The sequence below is a fragment of the Lonchura striata genome, chromosome 5 (genome assembly GCF_050655825.1).
Source record: "Lonchura striata isolate lonStrDom1 chromosome 5, ASM5065582v1, whole genome shotgun sequence".
In the NCBI taxonomy this organism is placed as follows: Eukaryota; Metazoa; Chordata; class Aves; order Passeriformes; family Estrildidae; genus Lonchura; species Lonchura striata.
Genome location: NC_140707.1, coordinates 49,114,032 through 49,125,237, shown reverse-complemented (window position 1 = coordinate 49,125,237; position 11,206 = coordinate 49,114,032).

Here is an 11,206-nt window from a genome sequence, read left to right as displayed (position 1 = left end):
TTGGCTGTGTCTGGGTTCTGTGAGAGGTGCCAGCAGGCTGGTGAAGGGAGACCCAGACCAGGGACAGGACCCCCCAGGGGACCAAGCCATTGGGACTTACTGTGTTTACAGGTCACACGAGTGATGCCTTCAGTTTGTTAGGAGCCAGCAAACTTTTGTGGGGGAGTTTTGCCCCAGTCCCTCAGATATCTTAGCAGCACACTGAGTCAATTGGATCATGTTCTTTTGGTCACATCTCTTCTTCTAACAATTCACCTGCATATGTTTCATTTTATGTGGCTCTCCTGGGCTTCTATATCAGTAACTGGATGAATTACAAAAGCAAAAGAAAAGCTCGTGGGTCATAAATCTCTCAAATGTCAATCACTAGCAGTGGAATTTCTAGGAATATCCACAAACAGAAGATTCAGGGGTAGGCAAGATTAAGTGTGGGGTTTTTCTCCCTTTTTTTAAGGAATACAAAATAAAAAACCCTGCTTCATGTTCTACTCTTCTCTGTAGAGTATGCCTGTTTGCATCAGGAAGCCTAACCCGTGTCTGCCTTCCCCATAAAAAACACTCCATTTAGGACATTTATCCATTTAGGATATACATAGCTTTAGTGTCATAGTGCTAAGGACTTTCAATAAGAAAATAATGGCTGTATACAGTCAACTATTAGGTACAATAATACTGAAGATAACAGTCATTACTAGAGCCCTGAAGAAACACATAAAAATTCTAAAACTGTCAGAGGTGACATCTGCAAATTATGTCACTTGCACTCTTACATCTCTGAAATGTCTTGAAACACTTACACACAAAATGTAACTAACATAATTCACCACAGAAATGTTACAAAGATGACAGGGCTATATTAAAAAATTGCAAGAAATACTTAATATAAGGAAAAAAAATTCTTTATGTGAATGTAGAAAAGGGGAAAGAAAAGTATTCTTAGTCACATGCTGATATGCTGAAAGCAGTCTGAATTTACCTTAGTGCAAAAAGAATCCCAAGTCCCCAAACATGTATTTTTTTTTAGAATATTGGAAATCTAACTAGAGCTCAGGATTTAACATCCTCTGTATCTGGAAACACATGAACATATGTGTGTGTATTTTCTTGTATGCACATAAGGTCAGAAATCCTTTCCCCCTCATTCCCTGCTCTTTCTGTGAAATACTGCTACTATTTTGTTTACTGTCATAATCCTCTGCAATCATGACATTTATGTGTACTTTTCAAGTACTTGAATAATGAGAAGACACAGAGGTCTGTGGAGAAAACCAAAAAGTCCTAGGAGACACAAATGGAGAATGTTGCCTCTAGCCCTCATTTGTTGAAAGCAATTATCACGAAACAAGTCACCAATGAACAATTCTCATCTAATGCATCAACATGCACTTACTTCCATCAGTGTGACACCTGCCAGTGGTGCTGGCAATTGTCAGCTCCTATAAGCTTGAACTTTAATTCTTGGATGATGGTAGACTAAGTTGATAGCATATAGCATTAACAGCAAATTTGGGAAACATGTAACACCACACATGAGCTGTTTGTCCAGTTTGATGACATTTTCAAAAAAATACGTATGGCAACTCATAATAAATGGCTTTATGTATTTGTAAAACACTCTTTAATGCTTTATCAAAGCTGACCTAGTAGTTGGGATAAAAAAAAGAAAAAAAGGATGGCATTCAGCTTACAATTATAATTAAGGAACTAAAAAGTTATTTATTTGCAAATGTTAGTCTCTTGAAAGGAAGTTTCATAGACATTGAATTAAATAATTAATCTAACAAAGAAGGCACTATATTTTTACATGTAAATATTGACTGAGTTAGCTAATGAGTGTCTGTGTATAAACAGACTCCTTTTTTTATTTCCACTGGAGTCTAGAGCAGACAGCTTTGTATATTTTACAGTCTCTTGTACCTGAGCCAACAATTGATAGTGGAGGAGATCAAAGCCTTGATACAGAGATGCCAAACAATTTGTGTATAAATGTGCTCCTTAAAAAATGATAAGAGCACAAAAGAAGCTTTAAGATACTTTTGTCATGGTTTAAATGGTAAATAACTAATTACTGATGAGTTGTGTTAAAGTTGTACACAATGTACCAACAGGATAGGAGTTAAAAAAAAGCTTTATATTTTTCCCCCAGATCTGTAAATAAGAAGTTATTTTATACTAAAAACAGCCATGATTCTTTCTGTTCTCAAAATTAATATTTCTTTTGACTACCTAATTATTTCTTCAGAGTTTCTACAACAGGCTAAGATGTAAATTTAACTGAGGTATTTAAGGAGACAAGGAAGAAAATGCCTTCCGTGCCCATAAGTTGACCAGTAAGAACATCTGCTAAATTAACATAATTTTTAACACATTAAAGTATGTATTGGCACATAGAGTGAGAACATTCAGTTCAAGACTCGAGCCTCTTCATGGTTTCTATTAAAGTTATGCTGCCTAATTTATGAGCAGACTGAGCACATTGTTTCCATAAATTGTTGTATAAAGCCAGTTAAAAGTAGAAAAAGAAATAAGAGACATTTCACAACCAGCTTACTGAGATTGTAGAACTATAGAGAGTACTACAATGCACTACAATTGTACTACAATGCCTTCAATAATTTGAAAAAGTCCATGTATTATGCTTTGATTCCTACATATTGTTTGAAGGGTTAAATTGTGAGCACAAGTATTTTCTACTTATATAACAAAGTACTTGGCTTCTTCACTTTTTATTATGCAATAGAAAAGAACAAGTCAGAAGTAAAAATGTAGCACTTAACTATGGTTCTTAGAAATTAACATTAGAACCCTATTTCTTGAGTTGTTTTCTCACACTGTATCAACAAAATTGGCTAGAACAAAAGGGAAAGGTGAATAATATCTGAACAACAGACACTTATTTACTGCTGTGTAGTACTAGGAGACACGCAGACTGGAGAGGAACTGAGAAAGAAGGACACCTCTCCATGCAGATGTGCTTTAAATGGAAAACCAAGAAAATGCTCTGTGTATGAGTGCAGTGTGTGTATACGTGTGCACACATGTGTGCTTGTGTAGGTCTGCAGAGCAACAGGAAGGGAGTGTTGGAGTGACTGAATCAGAATACATCCCAGCCACTGCGATCTGAGCAGCAGCCTCTGCAGGAGTCTGTGTCCCAGCTCCTGCTGCCCTCGCACCTCTGCCTCCAGCACAGACTCATCTCCTGCAGCAGCAGCTTCCCAACCTACAACAGTGCACCCGCCCCTCTTGTCTCACATCTCTGCTTTCTCTGTGCTTTGGGGGAAATCTGAACACGGATTTCTCTCTCCAGCCACTGCTTATTTTACCTAGGTGTAAAGACATAGGCCTAGAAACCTTATTTTACTATTTTTTACTCCATTTGCTCTATTTAAAAAAGTTGCAGAAGTTGAAAATAAATACTGAGTGGGAGTAAGTCCCTTTACTGCTACATACATAAATAGCTGTGCTCATACTTACTGTACTGCAATCCAATCTCAGGTCAGCAATAGATGAAAAATTAAATAAATGTAATCAATTATAAAACTAACAGTAAGGCAGATCTGGGATTTTGCTGCCAGTTAAATCTAGGTTTGACATGTGAGGGTGACCCTGGTAAGGCACTCTGCGATTTCCAGATAGAAATACAGATGTTGGGCATGAGTTGAGCAGCAATGTTACTACTACAGGACTATTTTCCATCTCTCACCAAGGGAGGAGAAAGTCCTAATGTAACAGTGGGAGTGGGACAGGAGTCCCACAGAACAGTGGGGGTACCAGAGCTGGGATGTGGGATGCTTTCCACTGCCAGGGGCATGTCCACCCACTGAGAGGACAGGTTTCACAGAGCATTCCCTGAGCTCAAAGCAGCATTCAGCCTTTGTCTCCAACACAGCAAAAGCAAACCTGACACTGAATGCAGACCCAAGGCAGTGGTTTTGTTCTTTCTTGCCACTGCTGCAGGGACAGGATCTACTTCTCCCCTAGCATTAGCTCCCATTCTCCATTCCTATGCCTCAGCACAGCTCTGGGAACATGAGTGGAGCCAGCGCTGCTGTAGGAGCAATGCACATGATTCAGGAGAGCAAACCCTACACAAATACACTGAGTTTCTCCCGCTGCTTCAAGATGAGCATGTTTTCTTTTATGTGGTCTATCTCTTAGTTTCCTGTGCAAGCCCTTAATTTCTTTTGGAGAGTTGTAATGTCCTTCACTCATCTTGAAGAGAAAAGGAGACCCAATAGGTTAAAAATAATAACAGTAATATAAACATTAAAATAAATCCTTTAACATCTCAAATTCAGGGTGTATTCCGTTCTGGCCTTAACAGTGTCCACACATCCAGATGCACTTATAAAATCCCCCAACAAAACAAAAATAATAGATGTAGGCCCCTTGGGTCTTTGTGAACTCACCCTAGGTGGGCTGTCCCACCTTGGCCAATCAGGGGCTGGGTTAGCCCCACCCCACATGTGATTGATGGATGGCTCCACCAATGAGAGATGAAGATAACCCCACCCCATGTGTGTTTGATGGATGGCTCCACCAATGAGAGACTAAGATAACCCCACCCCATGTGTGATTGATGGATGGCTCCACCAATGAGAGTCTAAGATAGCCCCACCCCCATGTGCGATTGATGGATGGCTCCACCAATGAGAGATGAAGATAACCCCACCCCACATGTGATTGATGGATGGCTCCACCAATGAGAGTCTAAGATAACCCCACCCCATGTGTGATTGATGGATGGCTCCACCAATGAGAGACTAAGATAACCCCACCCCATGTGCGATTGATGGCCAGGCTGGCCTCTGGGGCCGGGGCTGTGTCTCAGCCGGCAGCGGGGCTGGCGGGGCGCAGCCGCCCACCCGCACGGGCGTTGGCGGGGACACTCAGCACATGCAGTCTATGACAGGCCTTGAGTAACAAATTTTGTACTCAAACTGAGTTGAGTACTCAAATTTTGTTACCCAAACCACCGTCTTCCTGGCATTATTTTCCCATTGCCAATATTTGATCACTTTATTTTACTCCTTTCCGAAAACATGTCTGCTTGATTTTCATTCACCGTTGCCATGTCCTGAGATCCTTGACGTCAGGCACCTTTCCATTTACATAATGATTTGCAGGATCTTTCCTGGTTGCTATGGTCAATGGCTGACCTTTGTCACATTTGTTCATCCCTTACCAGATTTTAAACCTGCTTATGAAGTGCTGTTACCTCCGTAACTCAGTGAATGTCTTGGAAATACATCAAAATGCCAGGCACTATGAGAGTTTCCCAGTTTATTTAGAAGTTGCCAGTCTAGAAAAAAAAAGGCCTTCTTGCAGTGTAACACCCAAAAGCTGGATTTATCACCAACTGTGATTGAGAAATCTAATAATTTGTCAGAATAGTAAAACGATAACAAATTTTTAAAACCTAAATAAACTATACTTTCAAAAAAATAATTTAAGTTTGTTATCCTTTTGCTTATCTATTCTAGCTTCTTAGAAGCTCCTGATACCATTCTCCAGGTTAATTGTTCTCCAAACTTTGGCAGGCAAACCTTGGAAATTTCTCAAATTTGTAGATCTCCTGGGTTTTACTGTTTAAGATTTTCAAGCAGGTTCCCAAAAAAATGCTTCTTCCATCCTTTGACTTCCTGTTCATCAGTATCTCATTTTCTGTGGTTGGTCCTGGGAAATCTTATGGACATGCAGGAACTTAAATAATTTTAAATGATTTCTCCATTCTCAAGCTATCTGCATAGATTCCTATCAGTGGATTAATAGATTTGGAATGCAAAATCTCTGTTTTAGCACAGCACACCACAACCTTAAATGTAAAATGGCAAAATGTAGAGTTGTAGAGCAGTTCAACACCACAGAAAACAAAAAGCAAAACAGCTGTAGATGATGAAGGCAGATGAGGTACTTGGTTTGGGATCTTCCTTCTCCTGTCCTGTTAATGAAGGGACATGAGCACTGTGTCTGTACTGGGTGACACTCGCTCCCTGTGTCCCTCCTGTGCCCCAGCTAACCACCCTGCAGCCACCCTCACTTGTTCAAGGACCTGTCTGCAGCACCAGCTCACAGCTCATTCCAAGAAGGAATTCAGCTCTGCTTCCTGTACGGATCACTCTGGTCTGTGCCCTGCACAGACTAAGCCTGGTGTTGGTTCCTCCCAGTAAGAGACAGAGGAGCCAGAATGAGCACAAACATTTCTGCATCTATGCCTGAAGGGCCAGAGGCTACCCCTGTCCTTGAGCAGTCTTTTACACCCCCATAAGGCAAGCCTGTAATTCTTGAAAATCTGCTCTTTCACTGTTAGAAAGACTGAAATGATTTCTTGTTTGGCAGACAATTGTGGTTTATGCAGATTGGAGGCTAGAAGGTGCTACGATTTCACCATTATCTGATATTTTCCAAGTCTGTAGATTTGATGATGTGGTTGAGTTACATTAGCTTTGAAATTATTGACCTGTTCATTACCCAGGTATTAATCTACATCCCATGCAAATTCAGAGGCCAAGCTTTCTCTCACTTTCAATTTCTCAAAGATATGGAAACAAGTCAAAGCTAACTTGATGTCTGATCCTGATCTCACATCTTATTACTCCTAGACAGTTATTCCTGAAACTATCATGTACTTATTTTGGAGTCTAATATCTCATTTTCCTTAAACAATTTTTCTGTTAAAAACCCTATGCATTAATGTGTGACACCGCACATTCAAACATCTATGTTTTGATGTATCAGGATCATATGTTACAAATCAGGATGTAGATTCATCTGTATAGTGTCTTCATCTGATACTGGAGAATGACATGGTTTCTTTCTGAGCACCTGAACAGCTGATCTGCTTCTGTATTTATATCTATATGTCTCATTGCATATAATTCCATAATTATTATAATCATGTCAAAATATATACATTAAGGATCTTGTGCACATCATCACTATCAAAGAGAGTTTCCTATTCCTTTCAGTGTAAGCATAATACTTAAAGTAGCCTTTTTTCTTTTTTCTTTTTTTTTTTTTTTTTTTTTTTTGCATAGTAAGGTGATGGATTTTTTAGATTACTGTTTGCTGCATTCCAGTGTGGGGAACAGTGATGAGTTCTTTTTACAATGGAGGGTCAGGAACTAAATTAAGCCGAACAAGGCAAACATTGTTCTAACAATTGTTTATTGGTAATGAAAATGAGAAGAAAGAGGAGTTTCCCAGATGAAAAAGTCCTAGAACAGACAGAAAAGAAGGAGGGAAAATGGAAAACTGTTATTACTCCAGCAAAATAGGGAAGATGAAAATAAGCTCAAAGAAGCCCACTTTAAAATTTAAGAACACTCAGTTAACTCTGAAGATCGGCAAAAGGTGGATTTCCATAATGTTATGTAATTCTACAGGTTGTCTGTAGTCCTAGCAATTGGATTACTTACAAAACTGCCAGGGAAGTAAGTGTCTCTTTTCTCATTTTCTTGCAAAATTAAAAGGAAGAAGATAATTTAAACAATTCAAACTAAACACTGATACTGATACCAATTTTAAAATTTCTAACCACAATGAAATAGGCTATGTTTTACCATGTAAGGCATAGAAGCAACATGCAATGATTTGACATTTTAAAATAAATATTTTCAAAGAAAAATGCTAAAAATAGCTCTTTCTGTATTTAAAGGTCCAATTCACTAAAACATAAATTCCAATTGCAATCCAGTTTCAATGCATACCAAGCACAAAAGCCCTCTAATGATCTTTGATTAGTTCTTTATTAAATTCATCAAGGGAGCAAAGAAAATTTAATAGTCTTCACCATTTGTCATCTTTCTGATTACAGTTTTGATTAGAACTTTCAGCTCTTTTTTCTTCTTTCCTAGTCATGGCTATTACTGTGATAGCGCTTCTTTCCTCTAGTTTAAGAAGTACAGGATAGGACTTGAAATACATTTGTAATTAAATTTTTAAAATATATATGTATTCAACTAGGTGTTTTAATGCCCCCAAAAAGCCTAGCTAATAATATAAGATCTTAAAATTGCAAAATATTGCTTAATGGAATGTGCCTACAGTCAGAGCATAAAAATGTTCATAGTTTCAGGTAAGTAATATCTTGCTTAACTAAACAAATACCTTAAAAATACCCTACGCACAGATTTCTGTAGAAGAAGAAAAAAATTTCTACATTTCAAGAGTAATTTTAACTTTTTAGAAACATTTTTAAGTGTGTTCTACTGTTTTGGTATTCAGTGTTATGATTCACTTATTCAATACAAACAAAGAGTTATTTTACTTTTCATTAGTGATACTTCTATCATAAAAAAATTGCAAAGAAACAAATTGAAATGTTCTAAATACATGAAAAAATTTTCACAAAGCTAAACACTATTTCAGTAAAAATTGTGTGCATTTCAATCTCTGTTACAAATGTTGAACTTTTCCCAATACAAATCTTGCTCTGTCACCTGCTGTATGAAGCAGGCCCTGATTCACTGTGAAGAGTGAAAGAAGTTGCAGCTTCATTATTTACAAGTATTACTTAAAAAAAAACCCTTCAGCAGCAAGTACTGGTTTCATCAACATGCAAAGGACAAATTAAATAGTCACTGGGTAAAATCCCAAAACATTCCTGAACCAAGGGATAAAATCAGGAAGCCCATCTTTAGCCAGAGGACATCCCAAGCACTAGGCTGAAGAGCCATTATTTCTCTCCATTCTTATATCCCCAAACCAGGGAACCTTTGGATCTTTCTTAGATCTGAATGTGTCAGAAGAAACAGGAGGTTTGAGCTGTGCCCCACCCCTTGTGTAGCCTCTGCATTTTCAGGATGATTTTTAATATTATGTCATTATAGGAACTGCTCTACAAAACCAAAATGCTTGTGACATATATAATTTGCCTTATTGCAATTCCGCTGAATATTAGGCTCTGTATTTTCCAAATCTTTGCATTTCCAAGTGCATAAGTGAGAACTTCCACTAGCTAATCAGAGCTCTTTTTCTTCCTCTCTGCCTGTTTACAATCTCTTATATGACCCAAACAATCAGATGATACTGCAAAGATGTTATTTTGGAGCTTTCCCTTGTGTATGGTGGTGTATTTGTTGTGTGGTCCCAAAGGCAGAAATAATTTGTTTTTATCACATTTGGCTTAATAGTCATAGCAAGGGGAAAAATTAGGAGAAAAGCTAGAAATAATGGAAATATTTAACATTAGTGTTTACAGTAAAATTGGTACATCTTCAGTGCATAAGATTCATGATGTGACTTTGTCACTAGGATATTAAAGGCTTCATTGTAAAAATAAAGCTTTTCAGTCATGAAAAAGCACCATCTTCAGCACACAGAGCTTACAGAGAGCCAGAAGTGGTAAAATCTGCAGAGGGGCTGATAGCATCATTGAAAAGTCAAAGTTTTACACCTCCTAACTGTTCTTTATTAGAAAATGATTTATTCATTATAAAATAGGGTTTCAAAATGATGATGGGATTAATCAATATGTTAGAAGAGAAAGTATTGAAATAACTTCACGGTTGGCACAGCCAGTTGTCAGATCAGCTCTCCCTTTCATAGGCACTTGTTATAACAGGCAGGGGGCTAACCCTCTCAGACATGGAGCTAATCAGTCCTTGAAAGTCACTTCATCCAGTGGAGTGGAATAATGTACTCTAGCATCGTTTGTCCACCTCTACCATTTGGAGCAATGCTATTTAGACTGTCCATTTTTGCCTCATCAGCTTCCATTTCAAAGATTTTTTTCCCCAATGTCATCTTTTATCAGAACATCAGGTTAAATGTATTGTCTCCTACTACCCCCTTTGTAGTGGGCATTGTGAAGACCAGTCTGTGAATATATAGCAAGATAAAGAAAAAGCAGCTGCATAGTTGGAATGGCTATTCTTTAAGCTCGATTAAGTTCTCACAGAAAAGAAAAAAAATCTGGACAAGAAGATCACAATTAATGACCGAGAACAATATTTCCAACAAAAAAAGTTAACTTAATCAACTTGCTGAACTGCAGGATCCATTTACAATTGCCAGGCAGATGTGGTTAGCTTTCATCTTTCAGGCAGTGCACGTGCCTGCCCACCCAGTGCTTTTTCTCATTTTGCAATATTTGTTTCTGCCCTCCTCACCACAACTGGCTGCCTTCTCTTCCTGCTCTGCCTGCTAGAATTGGTTCTTTTCCCAAGTCTGGGCTGGACCTAATTGAACATGAATAGATTCCCTGGCCCCAAACAGGATCACTGAACTTGAAGAAGACAAAAGCTGATGGACAAGGACAACAGAATCAACTTTTCTTCATCACCAGCTATTCCTCACTGTCACTCAGTATTATCAGCAAATTAAATGTTCAAAAGGAAAGGTTTTTTTATAAAAGTGGTATGTCTTTCTCCAAGTACATAGATATTCCTCCTTGGGAAATTTCCAGGAAATTAATAAAAGTAGGACTACATGAAACAATGTTGACAATTTTATTACATTATACACAGAATTCACCTAGTCATGGAAATCCTCTTAGTGTGTTAATTCCACTATTTGATTACATTTATTTTGTTTATGTGGCAAATGTGTTTTGCTCTTGTTATAATACTGTCATTTTAGAAGATCTTTTCTCCTGTCTGGAAGAGGCTGGTATCAGCAAGGAAATAGATACCTTTTGGCATTTGTTCATCCAAATGGATTCCTAGAATGAGCACTTAGATGTTTCCTTTTGTAATGCAGTAACAGCATGCAAGTGGCTACTTCAAAACATTTCTTACTCAATGGCCATGATAGGGCTTCTGGTGACTCTAGCTGTGTCCCTGTGTGTCCCAGTGATTCCCATTATCTATAAAAGATCACAAAAATCAGTTTTATTTTGCATAAATTATTGCCACTTAAATATCAATGGGACAAAACATGGTGCATGGGTCTAAGTGTTAGCACTACCCTTCCTGAGCTGGGAAGAGTTTTGCTGTCATACAGAGGGGAATATTGATGTCAGCAGAATGTTTTCAAGGGGTTTCTGTGTTTGTGCCATAGTGTAAAAACCATCTTGCTCAATTAGATTTTCTTTTTTCAATGTCACTGTGTTCATAATCACAGTGTATAATATACTTATTCCTGACTAAACAGTTGAAACAGAAAGGAAGCTAATTTGAAAACAATGGCAATTCATTATGCACATTTTTCTCTTTTGATTAAAGAGTTTGATCTTTAAAAAAAAAAAAAAAATTAGTCTTGTATT